The sequence below is a fragment of the Miscanthus floridulus genome, chromosome 3, assembly GCF_019320115.1.
Source record: "Miscanthus floridulus cultivar M001 chromosome 3, ASM1932011v1, whole genome shotgun sequence".
NCBI classification, from domain to species: Eukaryota; Viridiplantae; Streptophyta; class Magnoliopsida; order Poales; family Poaceae; genus Miscanthus; species Miscanthus floridulus.
Window position 1 is genome coordinate 137,166,119 of NC_089582.1, and position 18,406 is coordinate 137,184,524.

At 41.3% G+C, this 18,406-nt stretch overlaps 1 protein-coding gene and 1 pseudogene across 1 annotated transcript in view; one reads left to right on the top strand and one right to left on the bottom strand.

The window, feature by feature from the left end:
- LOC136544519 (uncharacterized) overlaps positions 1-18,406 on the top strand; it is a 121,102-nt gene that overhangs the window by 14,206 nt on the left and 88,490 nt on the right. The window lies entirely within an intron of this gene.
- LOC136542566 (ervatamin-C-like) overlaps positions 1-18,406 on the bottom strand; it is a 68,487-nt pseudogene that overhangs the window by 11,393 nt on the left and 38,688 nt on the right.

Consider the following 18,406-nt stretch of genomic DNA (forward strand, 5'->3'; position numbering starts at 1 on the left):
AGGGACATTTGAGATGCTTAGTTGAAGCAATCAAAAGGATTGATCAAAAAAAGCAAGCAACACCCAAAAGAGAGCTAGTCATGATATTTCAAGTGGTATTCTAAATAGTTCTCTCATGCAAGCAAAGATCAAAAGATGAAGCAAGCCAATCACAATAAGAAAGTGCACTTGATCATAAGTGGTATTCATTTCATATGGGTAAAGAATGGAATTCAAAATGGTATCTATTGGTCTTCACCAAGCTTATAATTGGACTTCACATTGCTATTGGAGTAATGAATTAGAATCTATATGACTATCCTCTACTCCAACATAGCAAATGTATCATTGTAATGTGCATGATCATTTGATCTCTTACTAGTATGCAAATAATGCATATAGTACATGCTTCATAGGATCATGCATGAAAGCATCTAGGCCCCTAATTGGGTTTCGATGATTAATGACAATACGTGATTACTGTGACTAACGTGTATTTTACAGAGACAATTAAGTTAGGTCATGATAATAGAGATCGATTGAGCTATCATGGTGGTCATGCCCCTACGATGGAAATCGTTTCGGTTTTCAAAGGATGGACGACAAGGTTAAGGATGGACTAGTTCTAAGTGTCGATTGGAGTTGAAGAGACACTTAGAGTAGTTTAGGACTTTGTTTTTCCTTTGGCCATACTATTAAGGGGGGTATGGATGGGTAGCTTGACCTAGGTGAGTCTAGTGGGTTAGGTGTGGTGCACACTTGCTAAATCTAGCACTAGGTAGCTCCTAAAAAGCCCTTAGATCCATTGGAGCAAACTTCATTCACGTATGATTGAGAGTTGGAAGTGAATGGAGGGTGAAATACTGATTGGACGCTGGTTCTGGTGTGACCAGACGTTGGCATAGAGTCCGGTCGGTTCATTTGATTAAGGTGATTTCATCTGGTGCGACTGGACGCTGGGTGCCAGCGTCCGGTCAACTCCAGTAAGGTTCTAGAGAAGGAAAATTATGACCGAATGCATCCGGTCAGTGCTGACCGGACGCTATCCAGCGTACGATCACAACTTAAACACTGGATTTTGGGGAGAACTGACTGGAGCATCCGGTCAACATGACCGGAGCGTTTGGTCACCCCACAAAGGCACATAACGGTTTGTTTTGAACACAGGTGTATAAATACTTCCTCCATTCATGTGAAGGGGTACTTTTGCTCATTTCAACAGCTGAGAAACACCTTTGAGAGTGCCAAGAAGAGCAAAGTCCTAGTGAGGTGATTGAGATTTGAGAATCCCAAAGAGAGCCCTCATTAGTAAAAGCAAGAGTAGCAAAGTGTGCATCCACCCTTCTCATTAGGCTTGTTGTGGTCAAGTGAGAGTTCATGCTTGTTACTCTTGGTGATCGCCATCACCTAGACAGCTTGGTGGTGATTGGGAGCTTGGTGATCATCCGACAGAGCTTGTGGATGACCCAACTCAAGTTGTGAGCGGTTGTTGGTGATTCACCGCGACAGAGTGTTAAAGAATCAACTCGTAGAGAGCACTTGATCCTTACGCGGATCAAGGGGGAGCTACACCCTTGCGTGGGTGCTCTAATGAGGACTAGTGGGGAGTGGCGACTCTTCGATACCTTGGTAAAACATCGTCGCATTCTTCCTTCTCTCTTTACTTTGAGCATTTACTTTGAGCAATTCAATTCTTGTTATTTACATTCATAGAATTACCATGCTAGAGTAGGATTGGAACATAGGTTGCTAAACTTTTGTGCGGTAGATCAATAGAAACACTTTCTAGGCATAAGGGGTTAATTGGGCTAACCATATGACTTAATTATTGCAAAGAAAATTAAAATTAGCCCAATTCACCCCCCCTCTTAGGCATCTTGATCCTTTCAATTGGTATCGAAGCCTCATGCTCACGTATTTAGGCTTAACTGCCTAGAGAAAGATGTCTCATGGGGATGGTCCTCCTCCAATCTTTGAGGGGGATGATTTTCCATATTAGAAAATCCGCATGGAGGCGTATTTAGAAGCTCTAGATGTTGAAATACTTAGAGCCGCCTCACAAGGTTTCTCAAAATCTCGGGATGCCACGCACCTACAAGGCGATGAGGTGAATTACAAAAAATGGAATGCAAATGCTCGAAACACCATCTTTAGAGGCCTTTGCAAAGATGTGTTTAATCGCATACAGAACCACAAGGATGCCCATACACTATGGTCAGACGTTTGTGCGCTCCATGAGGGAACAAAGAGTGAGCATGAGGAACGCTATCATCTCGTCATGAAAAAGCTTAACTCTTTTGAGACGCTTCCTAAAGAATGTGCTAATGAGATGTACTCCCATTTGAATGTTCTTGTAGACGAAGTCAATGGGCTTGGACTCACTCAAATGCAACCATCCAATGTTGTAAGAAAAATCTTGAGTGTCCGCCCCATTGACAAATATGGGCATATTGTGACCGTGCTTCATCAAGATGATCTTTCCACCGCTACACCAACATAAATCTTAGGAAAGATCAATGCTCATGAGATGTACATGCACATCACACCTCAAGATGGCTCATTCTCTACAAAGAAGAAAGAAAAAGACTTAGCATTCAAAGCTAGCCAAGAGAAGGGCAAAGCAAGGATTGAGTATGAGAGCTCAAGTGATGATGAAGTTGATGATGCAAGTCTTGCTCTCATGGTGAGAAGAACCGCCAAGATGCTAAACAAGCTCAACAAGAGTGGCATCAAGTTTGATGGCAAGAAAAAGAAGTTCTTCACTAGCTCTAGAAGGAAGCCAATCTCAGAGATGGATTGCTACAATTGTGGGGAACTTGGTCAACTAGCACACCAATGCACAAAGCCCAAGAAAGACAAGTACAAGAACAAGTACAAGGGCAAGAAAGATGACTCAAGTAATGAAGAAGAAGATGAGAAGAAGAAAAACAAGCCATACAAGAAGAAGGATGGCAAGAAGAAGGACTTCCACAAAAAGAAGAAGAATGGGAAGGCATACATCATCAGTGATTGGCTCATGGACATTAATTCATCTAGTTGCTCATTCGATGATGATAGTGATAATGAGAAGGTGGCCGCCATTGTGATTGACTCTTCATCATCTTCACCGACACCACCGCCATCATCCTCTACACACCTATGCCTTATGGCCAAGGGTGAACGCAAGGTATCAAATGATGATGATAGTAGTGGTAATGAACATGCTAGCAATGATGATAGCGATAGTGATGATGATAAATATGAATCACCTTCTTATGATGATTTTGTTACATTGCTAAATCAATACACTAAGATCATTAGAAAGACTAGAGCTAAAAATGACAAGCTAGAAGCTAAAAATGATTCTCTTTTAGCTAAATGTGATGTAGCCAAAAAGGCTAGTGTTGAGCTTAGAGAAGCAAATGATGCTATGTCATCTAACTCAAGAAGCTCAAATCTTCTAAGAAAGAGCTTAAAGATAAACATAATAAACTTGAGAGGATACACAATGAGCTCATCACTAGCCACAACATGCTAAAAGATGAATATACTACTCTTAAGATTAATCCTGATAATCTTGTCATTGCTCAAGAATATTTATCCAATGAGCCACATGATGCTACTAACAATGGTGTTAAGATTGATATAGCTACATCATGTGATGATTTGATCATTGAGAGCATTGAGCAAAGTTCTAGTAGCAAGGGCAAGCAAGTGGTTGAGACCAAAGATTATGATAAGTTTGTCAAGCTTAAGAATGACAATGAAAAGATCAAGAAAGGTCTTGAAGAAATCAAAACCCACAACATTATTGTGCTAGAAATTCTTGATCATGATGGTGATTTGATTCTTGAGAATGAGAAGCTAAAAGAAGAGAACAAGAAGCTCAAGGAAGAGAAAAATAATGATGCTCTCAAGGAAGAGAACAAGAAGCTCAAGTTGGAGAAAGAGCACCTCAAGATTGGATTGAGCAAGTTCACAAGAGGCAAGCATCTTTAAGGTGAGCTACTAATGAACACCGTCATGAAGATGAATAGAAGCAGCATTGGGTACATGGCAAATAAAGAGAAGAAGGCTCAAGCTCAACAACAACAACAAAAGCCAAAGCCAAAGAAGTGTTTTGAGTGTGGACAAGAAGGCCACTTTGCCCATGAGTGCCAAACTCCACCACCATAACCCTTGCCCAAGTATGCTAGACATTTTGCTTTCAATGCTCATTGCATGCTGAGAAAGGACTCTAGTGAGAAGATGAAAGTCATGTTCTTAGTACCTCCCAACAAGAATAGGCCTAAGAAAATTTAGGTAGCAAAGTCACTTGTTGAGAAGGTAAAGGGCCCTCAACAAGTTTGGGTTCCTAAAGCTTGATCTCTTGTGTGTAGGTGAACTATAAGACCGGTGGAAGTCATTGGGTTATTGATAGTGGTTGCACACAACATATGACCGGTGATCCTCGTATGTTCACCTCACTAGATGAAGAAGTAGATGGACAAGAAGGAATCACATTTGGAGATAATTCAAAGGGCAATGTTAAAGGATTGGGCAAAGTGGTAATATCAAATGATCATTCAATCTCAAATATGCTATATGTTGCTTCATTGAGCTTCAACTTGCTATCCGTTGGACAATTGTGTGATCTTGGCTTCCAATACTTGTTTACCGAGAAAGAAGTTGTTGTATATAAGAAGGATGATGATCAAGTGATATTCAAAGGATTTAGATACAACAACCTATATCTAGTGGACTTCACCTCTGAAGATGCTAATTTAAAGACTTGCCTATTCACCAAAACAACACTTGGGTGGCTATGGCATAGAAGACTTGCTCATGTTGGGATGAGCTCACTCAAGAAGCTAATGAAGAATGATTTGGTCAGAGGGTTGAAGGATGCGAAGTTTGAGAAGGACAAGCTTTGTAGTGCATGTCAAGTCGGCAAGCAAGTTGCAAATACTCATCCTACAAAATCTTTCATGTCAACCACATGAGTGCTAGAACTCCTTCACATGAACTTATTTGGACCAACAACATACAAGAGTTTGGGAGGAAATCTTTATTGTCTTGTGATTATTGATGACTATTCAAGATACACATGGGTATTCTTCCTTTATGACAAATCCAAAGTTGCATCATGCTTCAAGAAGTTTGCCAAGAGAGCACAAAATGAGTTTGAAGTAAAGCTCAAGAAGATTAGAAGTGACAACGGTAAAGAATTTGACAACACAAACATAGAAGCCTATTGTGATGAAGTTGGGATCAAGCATGAGGTCTCCACAACATATACTCCTCAACAAAATGGTATAGTTGAGAGAAAGAACCAGACATTCATCACACTAGTAAGAATAATGCTTGATAAGTACAACACTCCCGAAGCTATATGGGCAGAAGCTATCAACACCGCATGCTATGCATCCAACCGCCTATTCCTTCAAAAGTTTCTTGACAAGACTCCTTTTGAGTTGCTCAATGGGAAGAAGCCAGGCGTCTCTTTCTTTAGGGTGTTTGGTTGCAAATGCTACATCTACAAGAAGCGGCAACACCTAGGGAAGTTTCAAAGATATTGTGATATTGGTTTTCTTGTTGGTTACTCATCAAAGTCCAAAGCATATAGAGTATTTAATCATGCCACTGGCTTGGTTGAAGAAACATATGATGTAAAATTTTATGAATCTAATGGCTCACAAGGAGCACATGAGAATCTTGATGATGTAGGTGATGAACCATTGAGGGAGGCTATGAAGAATATTCTGGTTGGAGAAATCAAGCCTAATGATGATGAAGATAATGTATAAGTGATCAATCCACCTTCTTCATCAAATGTGCCACAAGATGGTGATAAAGATGGGAGAGTAAAAAATGAAGACACTCGTGTCTCCCATGAGCAAATGGTGACACAAACACATGATGTTGATGCTCTACAACCTCCCCCTCAAGTGGTTGATAGAAGAAATACACCTCTACTACAAGCTCATCCATAAGATCTCATCATAGGGAGTCCATCAAAGGGAGTAATGACTCGCTCTCAAAAGCTTTCTTTATTTATTGAACATCACTCTTTTGTCTCTTGCTTTGAGCCTACTAAGGTAGAAGAAGCTCTTCAAGATCCAGATTGGATCAATGCCATGCATGAAGAGTTGAACAACTTCACCTACAATGAAGTTTGGACTCTTGAAGAGCGATCAAAAGGTGCAAGAGTCATTGGAACAAAGTGGGTGTTCCGCAACAAGCAAGATGATCAAGGCATTATTGTAAGGAACAAGGCAAGACTAGTTGCAAAAGAGTTCTCTCAAGTGGAAGGTTTGGATTTTGGAGAGACCTTTGCACCGGTTGCAAGACTAGAAGCCATTCATATCCTCCTTGCATATGCATCACATCATAAAATAAAACTATATCAAATGGATGTAAAAAGTGCATTTTAAAATGGCTTTATAAATGAACTAGTCTATGTTGATCAACCTCCCGGGTTTGAAGACCCTAGATATCCTAATCATGTTTATAGGTTGTCCAAGGTGTTATATGGGCTTAAGCAAGCTCCAAGAGCTTGGTATGAGCGCCTTCGGGACTTCCTCATTGAGAAGGGCTTCACCATTGGGAAGGTCAACACCACACTATTCACTAAGAAGCTTGATGGACATATCTTCATTTGTCAAGTGTATGTTGATGATATCATCTTTGGATCATCAAATGAAGATTCTTGCAAAGAGTTTGGTGAATTGATGTTGAAAGAGTTCGAGATGTCAATGATTGGTGAGCTTACAGTCTTTCTTGGTTTTCAAGTCAAGCAAATGAGAGAAGGGATTTTCATCTCTCAAGAGAAATATACAAATGATCTTCTCAAGAGATTCAAGATGGATGAATGTAAGCCAATTAAGACACCAATGCCAACAAATGGATATCTCGACCTAGATAAGGGAGGTAACACGGTTCATCAAACTCTCTACCGCTCTATGATTGGTAGCTTATTATATTTAACTGCATCTAGACCCGACATCATGTTTAGTATGTATATGTGTGCTAGATTTCAAGCTAACCCTAAGGAAACTCATTTGATTGTCGTTAAAAAAATCCTTAGGTTTCTTAAGCACACACCAAGCATTAGCCTTTGGTATCCCAAAAGAGCTATATTTGAATTAGTTGGCTATTCCAATTTGGTTTATGCTGGTTGCAAAGTTGATAGAAAAAGCACATCCAGAGGATGCCATTTGCTTGGTAGATCACTTGTGTCTTGGTCCTCCAAGAAATAAAATAGTGTGGCTTTGTCTACCACCGAAGCGGAATATATTGCCGTGGGTGTTTGTTGTGCATAAACACTTTATATGAAACAAACTTTGCTAGACTATGGTGTAGTTCTAGAAAAAGTACCTATTTTGTGCGACAATGAAAGTGCGGTAAAACTTACAAATAATCCGGTTCAACACACTCACACCAAGCACATAGATATCTGCCATCACTTTCTTAGAGATCATGTTGCAAAGAATGATATTTCATTAGAAGGTGTAAGGACCAAGGATCAATTGGCGGATATCTTCACTAAACCGCTAGATGAGGTGACTTTTTGTCGATTACAGAATGAGCTCAATGTTCTTGATTTTAGCAACTTCACTAAAAAATGAGCTTGTGTTGTCCCTTGCATTGCATTGTAATATACAACATGTTTAATCTTTGGTAATGCATATAGGGCTTGTCTAACATGGTTAAGATAACCACCAAAAAGTGAGTAAAGAATCTTAACCTTGGATCTAACTTGACAAGCAACTATATTTACTTTCAAGCATTGCATTGCATATGCATGAATGTTGCTTTGTCGTTTCTCTTCAATCACTCTTTTATTGCCTATTTTCTTAAAAAGAATTATAGCCTAAGGCAAAATATTTTGAAAAATTTGAGGATTTGAGAGAGGTCACTCACATCAGTCCCAATTGGTGTTTATTTGGATCTTATTAAAGTTGGGACTTGATTGGGAACAGGCAGCACGAAGGACTTTGAAGATTTGCTAGAAAAAGAGTGATCGGACGCTGCACCGGACTCTAAAGTCCAGCGTCCGGTCAGTTCATAGGAGGTGAACCTGCTGCGATGTAGTGACCAGACTCTGCTGATCAGCGTACGGTCAGATGGTGGTTGTCGTAGAACCGACCAATTTATAAGAGTACAAGTATAATGGCAACCCACAAGCGGTCGCACTGTCATACTTGAACCCATATAAACCCGGTAGTCCGTCGAGTACAACGACAGGTCTTGATAAATGATTTACAACAACCAAGACCGTACATGATTCAACATACATGCCACATATTACATAAAGTTCACAGATACCTTTCATCATCAGAGTACGAATAAAAGTTATTACAAACCGAGTTTGATAGATAAAGCGGAAGCAATTAAGTTCGAAAATAAAGTTTCCAACATAGTTGATACAGTGCCAAGTAGGATCACGGTCCACAAAAGCAAGGATAGGGATTAATAAAGAAGCCTGCCCAAGGCTTACTCTTCATCCACGGCGAACATGGCGCTCATGGTAGAGTTATCACTATTCTGCCCTTCTGCTGCACCAATCTCTAAAGATCTTCCTCTTGCCTATTGCCATGAGTCAGTGGAGGGGTTGCCCCTTGGAAAGACTCCAACCAAAGCAGCGGCCAGCTCCTGAGGAAAACAATCCATGATATCCCTCAGGATCCCAAAGGCTGCCCTGCCAGCTGCTTCTTCAGCAGTCCTGCCAGTTGACTCATAACACCAACCTGTCCACTCAGAACCATCACCTTATGAACGAACAACAGCCTCCACAGTAACTAAGAGACCTTCCCCCAACTGCTCATTCGCCCAGAAGTAGCGGGGTTCTATTCCGTCAGGATAGCCTACATAGCTGAGCACTCTTCACAAGAGTGTTGGCATCCCAAACTCTCCAAGAAACGTGTGACGTTGATGGGTACGTGGAGCAAGCTGATGGCTGGGAGCTCTGCCTCCGGTGGACTTGCGAGCGGTCTGCTTTGTGCATGCCATCTGCACCATTAACATATACCACTTGGTGAGACAATGCCATAATGGATAAGAGTTACATAACCGAGTAAGAATTTTATAAGGGGAGGAACAATTTAATTATGTGAATGGTAATTATCATGATGCATGCTTGTTCCGTATGTCCTCACAAACTTAGGAAAAATTTGTTTCTAACGGTAGACACGGTGGCATACATTCGTTCTCTCATATATAGCGTAACTAGTCGAGCTACACGTTTCGTTGTTAGTGTACCTACATAAAATTCCATTTCAGCCCTAAACCCATAATGAAATATGCAGAATGTAATTGTAAATACTTCCATATATGTATACCCATACATATACTTCCGTATCAATCTACCCAACAATAATTTAAACCCACAATTAAATACGTACCATATACACATGCAAGCATGCATACATAGCCATACCAAAGCTAACTCTCCTCGGCCGCACGCTCACATCTTGCGGTCATACACTCATCATCTTACCTTGGCGTAGAGGCATTTGATCCATACATTACCACTCAAGTGAATGACATCCATACAATAGCACGTCGTATGGACGACGAAGTAAAAACCACCATATTAGTACTTAAATAGCCACCTAATAGTCCTTAATTTGGGCATAAGGAAAGTGATCATTAGCACACTTTAGATTTCAAAGACCTATTAATATAACTATTAGTTGCTAGAGAAGGGTTTTTTGGAAAACAAAAACTTTTATTTTAAATACACATGTGACAATTAACGTTGAATCTTGCTCTGATACCAGCTGTCGCAGAACCGACCAATTTATAAGAGTACAAGTACAATGTCAGCCCGCAAGCGGTCGCACTGTCATACTTGAACCCATATAAACCCAGTAGTCCGTCGAGTACCACGACGGGTCTCGATAAACGATTTACAACAACCAAGACCGTACATGATTTAACATACATGCCACATATTACCTAAAGTTCACAGATACCTTTCATCATCAGAGTACATATAAAAGTTATTACAAACCAAGTTTGATAGATAAAGCGGAAGCAATTAAGTTTGAAAATAAAGTTTCCAACATAGTTGATACAGTGCCAAGTAGGATCACGGTCCACCAAAGCAAGGATAGGGATTAATAAAGAAGCCTGCCCAAGGCTTACTCTTCATCCACGGTGGGATAGAAGCAACTCTTGCAATAACCATGATACACAGTGCCATCTACAACAATGGGAAATAAAACCCTAAGTACGAGAAGGTACTCAGCTAGACTTACCCATCATGAACCAGAAATAAAATGACTCCAAGGATTATGCAAGGCTATATAAGTGGACGTAACTTGACAATATTTTGCATAAAGGCAATTGACTCATTGTATAATTACGATTCCTTTATTAAGTTAATTATAACTATCCATTTCTAGATTAGCAACTATCCTGTGCCAAACATGTGGTATATCAATTTAAAAGCATACAATAGTAACCATAGCAGGTATTGTAATTCTATATTCATCCGAACCATCATGTTCCATAACATAGTTACTACGATGTTGGGACTAGCCAAGTTTCTCACTATCTAGGAGAGACGGCGATTCAAATCGATTTCAACCAGCTGGGAATTTATTCCTAACACAAACCCAGGTCTACCAGCCACGATAGCCTTAGGTCACCTTTGGTACAACACAGGTACACATTTCGCGGGTCCGTACCACACCACACAATCTGGAACACCAGATGCCAGGGCGTTCAGGCCTAGCCAGCCCTTGAGCTCAGTCTGATCGTTCCCCGAAAGGAGCGCACAACAGAACGGGTCCCGGCCTGAGTTGAATTACTCGGCTTCGCGGTCGGAATGAGTTATCCGACCAGCTAAGTGAGAGGCATGCGTTCAATCTTGTCAGAAGCGCCAACAACGGTACGGTCCTTAATCGACACAGACGGGGATAGATCCACACCCAAGACCTCCATGTCTTGTTGCTTCTCTATTGACATCCTGCCCGGTCTTGATTTTCTTTTACCCCATGGTTCTGTTCCACGATAGCAAATATAGCCAACCGTGCTCCGGTATCCACCTATATCTCGCAGGTGATAGGACATCACCCGACTTCTACCGGTCTAAGCATGGCTAAGCATATATTCGATCCTGGACCTATACCGGTTAAATGTGTAATATCTGGACAAGCAATGTACATGCACCAAGTGGTTCCATTCAACTCTTATAACCTAATGCATCAATCATAAGTACTTAAGTAAACTTTTGTAAAATACTGGGAGACTTAAAATGCTCCAGGGCTTGCCTCGTAGAAAGGAAGTGGGGCGGTGGTCAGGACACTCCGGAAGCTCTTCAGGATTCTGCTCCACGCCTTCGGGAGCTACGGCTTGCGGATTCTCCTACTGGTCCCCTTCCTCTGCTTCTTCGAATTCCAGCAACGTTATCTCTTCCTCCGATCCTAGATGCATGAATATGGCATAAGTATTACAAATGCATATATGTTAACAAGTGCATCATATTTATTGAGTAGGTGCATATCTCTTCTCGATTATTTAATTACTACTTCCACAATGCATCTACTATATCACAAAACAGCAGCTATTTGTTTCACTCATAACTGGAGTTCTACTAATCCAAATGTAGTGATCCTGGACTTTCTGGAAAGCTTATCAAATTATCTACAGCTTTGTTATTAACCATTTTTACAGCAAACATCATCCCTATCATGCAACTTATCAAACTACAGAATCTGTCCGGAATCCTTTTAAATTTGCATTTTAAAGCAACGATACTTCTACTTCATGTAATCACTCAAAATTTGACAACATAAAGTCTACCAATAGTTTAAGCATACCAAATACATTTAAGATAATATAATGGTGAAGCCCAAACTATTTATTTAAATGCCTTCATTATTTTACTTAGATATTTAGGTTAAATAATAAACATATACCAGATGTACTTCATAAATTCTCAAACATTTACAGTGCCTTACTAATGCTATCAAATGACAACTATAAAAGTTTCATGCCATTTTATTCAATAAAACACTCTATACAAAAATGACAAGACAAAAAGGCTTACAATAGCAAAAATAGAAAACCCTAGTGAAAAGTGTCAAGCAATAGATTTCCTATTTTTCTTAGCATCCTTTTTGTACTAGGATTACCCCCAACAAATTTCAGGACTTTTGGATTCATAAATAATTTATGAAAATTCATGCAAGGATTAACTATTTATAAAAGAAAAATCTATAACTACAAATCTACACATGCACTGATCCTAAAATTTTTACCAAAGTTCATAAATGACAAGAATAGCTTACCACAAAAATTTCATAATTTTTGGAGCAAATGAACTCTAGATATAAAATAAAAAAATTTGCATGCATTCAAAAACATCTTTCAAATCTCTATTTAAATCTCCTAAAATTTCTACTGTAAATGTCAGGAATATATTTTTCCTAAATACTACACTTCCTAAGGAACACTACACAATTTATTTCCCAATTTTTGAAGCTACCAAACTGAAGATATAAAAATCACAAAACAAATCAAAATCTGGAATATTTGAACTGGCTTTAGAATAAAGGGTCGCTGACAGCAGGGACCCACGCGTCAGTTGGACCCACGCGTCAGCGACGTGAAAACAGAGCAGTGGCGCTTGCGCAAGCTTGCGCGGCCACGGCTCGTCGACGGCGAGTTCGCCGGTGATGAGGTCTTCACCGAGTGACCTACGTGACCTAGCGCACCGGTTGAGCTACTCGGTGGGACCTCTCGTCGGGGCTATGCATGGCGGCGGCGCTCATGGTGGAGCGGTGGCACTGGACAACGGCGGCATGCTGGAGGAGGCTATGGCGGCTCAAACAAATGCTACGCCGAGCATCATGGAGCTATGGCGGACCTAGCTAGCGCCCTATCATGGCCTGGGGTGGACGGTGGCGACGTGGCCACGGTGACGGGGCTAGCGGCGGAGCTCCGGCGAGGCGCTGCACGGCGCGATGGCTTACCAAGCGCGGTCAGCGAGCGCGGTTAGAGGCAGTGAGTCACGGGGGCTCTGGTGGAGGCGTTGCAGGGGTGGAGAAACAACGAGGGCGAGCTGGCGTTGGCTATGGCGACGGCGGAGGCTCTCGGTGCTGCGGAAGCTTGGCAGCTGCGTGCAAGGACGAAGGAGGAGCCGAGGAAATGAAAAATGGGGCGCGGGATGGGTCGGGCGAGCGCTGGTGGTGTTAAAGCTGCGCTCTGGCTCGTCTCTGCCACATGGGGCAGAACGCCAGCGACGCGTGGCCAGTTCCCGCACCACGCGGCGGCCAGCGCCTGATGGTGGTCGGCCACTGAATCAACCGATTCAGTCGGTTCAGAACCCGAATGGGACGCCTGACAACCGGTTTTCCCATCCATTTAACCGCTAATCCATGGAGTATTAGCGCACACCGTCTAAACCAAAATTGTAGCTCATCGTACCAGCTTCCATTCTTGTTCAAAGAGCTCATGCCAATTCCCAACCGAACTCGAGTTATATCGTCCCAAAGGTCAGCTGTCAGCACGGTTAGGGTACAAGACTTAGAAAAAATTTCTTAAGTGTTGAAATCTTAATTTTGCTGATTTTTGTGGGACCAATTCAAGCATGTTAGAAGCTAAATCAATCAATGACCCAAAAATAAAAGTTGTTCCTTATGTCAAATACTACAACTTTGCTTTAGTGATCTCCTCCATGCAAGGTCTCTAACACCTAGTTCAAAATTGGTCAAACATGTCATAATTAAATGATGATACACATCAAAGCATGGCTTAATGACCTATTTACCCCTAACCATGAATATCAAAGTGGTTCATAATGATACTCTAAACATGTTTAAGCCATTTGCAAGGTCATTCAATCATTTCATGTAGTAGTCACTCATAGGGCTAGCTAGTGTAATCACATGAAGCTTAAGTGTTGGTTCATGAAATGTGACCATTAACAAAGTCCTATTTGCTTAACCTAGGTGTTGCTATATGTTTGTGTGACTCACATCCACCAAGTACATGTGTCCACTCATGATCATATGCATAGATACATGGAGACATGAAATAACGAGAAAAATTGCATATGTTTAAGAAACATGCGATAACAAGCAAACGTTGCAGATGTTTCAATCCAATGTTTCAGTTGTAAATGCTTGTTTATGAATGCTTGATGATCATGCTCATGTTATGCAAGGCTAACACCCGAGGTGTTACAGCCCCTCCCCCTTATAAAAATCTCGTCCCGAGATTTGCAAGACCTACCATTCTTAGAAAAAGGCAGGATAAACTTCTCGTAAATAATCTTCTCTCTCCCATGTAGCATCTTGTTCACTATGATTGTTCCACACCACCTTATAGAACTTAATAACCTTACTCTGTGTTACTCTCTCCATCTCCTCTAATACTCGAATTGGCTTTTCTTTATAGGTCAAATCCGATTGAAGCTGCACGTTGGTGGGTGCAATAGCTTCCTCAGGTACTCGAAGACATTTCTTCAACTGAGAAACATGGAACACATCAAATATTACACTCATTTCTGGTGGAAGCTGTAACTTATATGCAACATTTCCTTTTTGTTCCAAAATTTTGTATGGCCCTACATATCTTGGTGAAAGCTTCTTTTTCATCCCAAATCTCTTCACACCTTTCATGGGTGATACTCTCAAGTATATATGGTCACCCACTTCAAAAGTCAGTGGTCTTCTTCTTCTATCGGCATAACTCTTTTGTCTTGATTGAGCTGCCTTCATATGTTGTTGGATGATACGTACTTGCTCTTCGGCTTCATTGACAAAGTCAATACCAAAGTATCTCCTTTCACCGGGCTCAATCCAATTCAATGGAGTTCTACATTTTCTGCCATACAAGGCTTCAAATGGAGCCATCTTGATACTCGCTTGATAACTGTTGTTATAGGAGAATTTAGCTAAAGGTAACCATTTCTCCCATGAACCCTTTGAAGATATAACACAAGCTCTAAGTAAATCTTCTAGGATTTGGTTCACTCGCTCTGTCTGTCCTGAAGTTTGCGGATGGTATGCCAAACTTCTGATTAGCTTGGTTCCCAAAGCCTGGTGTAAGTGCTCCCAGAAATGAGCTATGAACTGTGGTCCTCGATCTGAGATTATAGTCCTGGGTACTCCATGCAGTCTCATGATCTGGGAAACATATATCTCAGCGTATTTTCCAACTATATACCGTGTGTTCATGGGTATAAAGTGTGCTGACTTGGTGAGACGATCAACAATAACCCATATTGAATCATGACCTTATGGCGTCATTGGAAGGCCTATGATAAAGTCCATGTTGATTTCCTCCCATTTCCATCCTAGAATAGGCAACGGCTAAAGTAGTTCAGCAGATTTCATATGGACACCTTTTACTCTACTGCAGTTATCACACCTAGCAACATAGGCTGCGATCTCTTTCTTCATCTTAGTCCACCAAAAACGGGTTTTCAAATCTTGATACATCTTACTACTACCTGGATGGATGGACAATTTGGACGAGTGAGCTTCATCTAAAATTTGATTCCTTAGCTCATGGTCTTTTGGTACCATAAGTCGGTCCTCAAACCATAATACACCTCTTTCGTCCAATCTAAAATGTTTGGTTTCTTGCTCTTGCATTTTTCTCTTGATGTGACTTATTCCTACATCTGTCTGCTATAGCTCTATGATTTTGCTCTCAAGTGAACAACTGATCGTGATATTGTGTAGTACAGCAGGATGTAACAAGTTGAATCCATCTTCCAACAATGCTTCCACAGGGTTGCAATGGGACTTCTGACTAAGTGCATCAGCTACTACATTAGCTTTATCCGGATGGTAATGCACTTCTAAATTATAGTCCTTAATTAGCTCTAACCATCTTCTTTATCTCATGTTTAGCTCTGGTTGGGTAAAGATATACTTGAGACTTTTGTGGTTAGTATATATATGACATACGTTGCCTAGCAAATAATGTCTCCATATCTTTAATGCATGAACAACTGCTGCAAGTTCTAAATCATGTGTAGGGTAGTTGACTTCATGTTTTCTCAATTGCCGAGAAGCATATGCAATAACTCTTCCTTCTTGCATAAGCACACATCCCAAACCTATTCCCGATGCATCACAAAATACATCAAAAGGCTTTTCAATGTCTGGTTGTGCCAGCACAGGTGCTGTAGTCAACAAAGTTCTGAGGGTGTGAAAAGTTGTTTCACATTCTGGTGTCCAATTGTACTTCTCATCCTTCTAAAGTAGTCTGGTCATAGGCTTAGCTATCTTTGAGAAATCTAGAATGAAACGACGATAATATCCTGCTAACCCTAGAAAACTCCGAACTTCATGAACCAAAGTTGGGGCTTTCCAATCCAGGACCTCTTGTACTTTTGATGGGTCTACAGAGATTCCATCTCTTGATAAAATGTGACCTAAGAAAGGTACTTTGCTCAACCAAAATTCACATTTGCTAAACTTGGCATATAGCTTATGCTCCCTCAATCTGGATAGGACAATCCTCAGATGCTCTTCATGATCTGACTCATTTTCTGAATAAATCAATATATCATCGATAAACATGACCACGAACTTGTCGAGTTCGGGCATGAATACCGAGTTCATCAGGTACATAAAGTAGGCTGGAGCATTTGTTAGTCCGAAAGACATAACCAAATACTCGTATAAGCCATACCTAGTAGAGAAAGCAGTTTTAAGTATATCCTCTGGTCTGATCTTTATCTGATGGTAACCTAATCTCAAGTCAATTTTAGAGAATACCTTTGCCTTCGCTAGCTGATCGAACAAGATGTCGATGCGGGGCAATGGATATTTGTTCTTGATGGTCACAACATTGAGTGGTCTATAATCTACACACATTCTCAGTGACTTGTCCTTCTTTTTCACAAACAAAGCTGGACATCCCCATGGAGATGAGCTAGGTTGAATAAGACCCTTGTCCAATAGATCTTGCAATTGAACCTTAAGTTCCGCTAACTCATTGGGTGGCATTCTATAGGGCCTTCTGGATATGGGTGCCGTACCTAGCACTAATTCAATCTTAAATTCCACCTCCCTATTAGGTGGTAAGCCTGGTAATTCCTCTGGAAATACATCCAGAAACTCACAAACCACTGGGATATCACATATTGTGGTGGTTTGGATAGCGCAAGCTAAATGTTGGAGTTCAAAATTGTGGGAGAGTGGTACTAGAAAAACATTCCCTCCCGTGGGTTCCCTCAACATAATAGTGCGGGTGCTAGTGTCAATAAGAACACCATGATCCTTCATCCAATTCATGCCTAAGATTACACTTATCGATAACCCGGGCAATATTATCAAATCCGTTGTGTACTCCCTCCCTTGTATAGAGATAAGTACATTTTGACTATCTTTTTGGTAGTAACAGTACCCCCTACTGAACTTATGTTATAACCCCCTTTACTTACTTCAATTATTTCTTGACCATGTCTAGATGCAAATGCTTGACTCATAAATGAATGAGAAGCTCCCGAATCAAATAAAACAACAGCGGGATGCTTGTTGACGAGAAACATACCAGCTGTGACAACTTCTCCAGTGGGCACTTCCTCAACAGTGGTATAATGCACGTATCCCGGACGTGCCCTTGTGTTTGCCTGCCTCTAATTGTTCTGATTTGGGTTGCCATTCTTCTTGGGGTGGGGGCATTCCTTGGACCAATGACCCAGTTGGTTGCAGTTGAAACATGGCTGATTACTCCTCGGTCCAGTGGAGCTTCCTTGACTGCTAGTTCCTTCTAGTAAGGCAATAGTGAACGCCTTATGAAATGGTTTCTATGGCCTGTTATTCTGAGCTTTAGGTGGTGGAGGCCTAAACTTGGGTGCAGGTGGATGGAATTGTGGCCTAGCTGTGATAGGCGCTTTCGACTAGGAAGATCTGGAGGCACCTGCCTCATATGCCCTCTTGCGACCCTTAGCAACGGCATGCATGTTGTTGTGGTTTTCTTGGGTCAAGGCATCACTAATAAACTCATTGTACATGGCACACCTAGAATTTGCCATGGTCTTCATCAGTTTGGTACCCAGACCTCGCTTGAAACTCTCTATCTTTTTCTCTTCAGTATCCACAAAACCTAGAGCATATCTGGACAGGTTGTTGAATGCGTGCATATATTCTGTGAGAGTCTTTGTTCCTTGAGTGAGCCTCATAAATTCGGCGGCTTTCATGCGCATCAGGCCCGAGGGAATATGATGCCCCCTAAAAGCCAGCTTGAACTGTTCCCAGGTCACTCACGCGTTAGCGGGCAAAGATGACAGGAAATGTGTCCACCAGATCCCTGCTGGTCCTTGCAACTGATGAGAGGCATACTCAGCTTTCAGATGCTCTGTGACCCTTAGCAGATGAAATTTCTGCTCAATGGTATTTAGCCACTCGTCAGCCTACAGTGGTTCCTCAGCTACCTTAAAGACTAGAAACTCCTTGAATGTACTGTGCTGATTTGGCTTGGCCCCTGGTTGATGTGG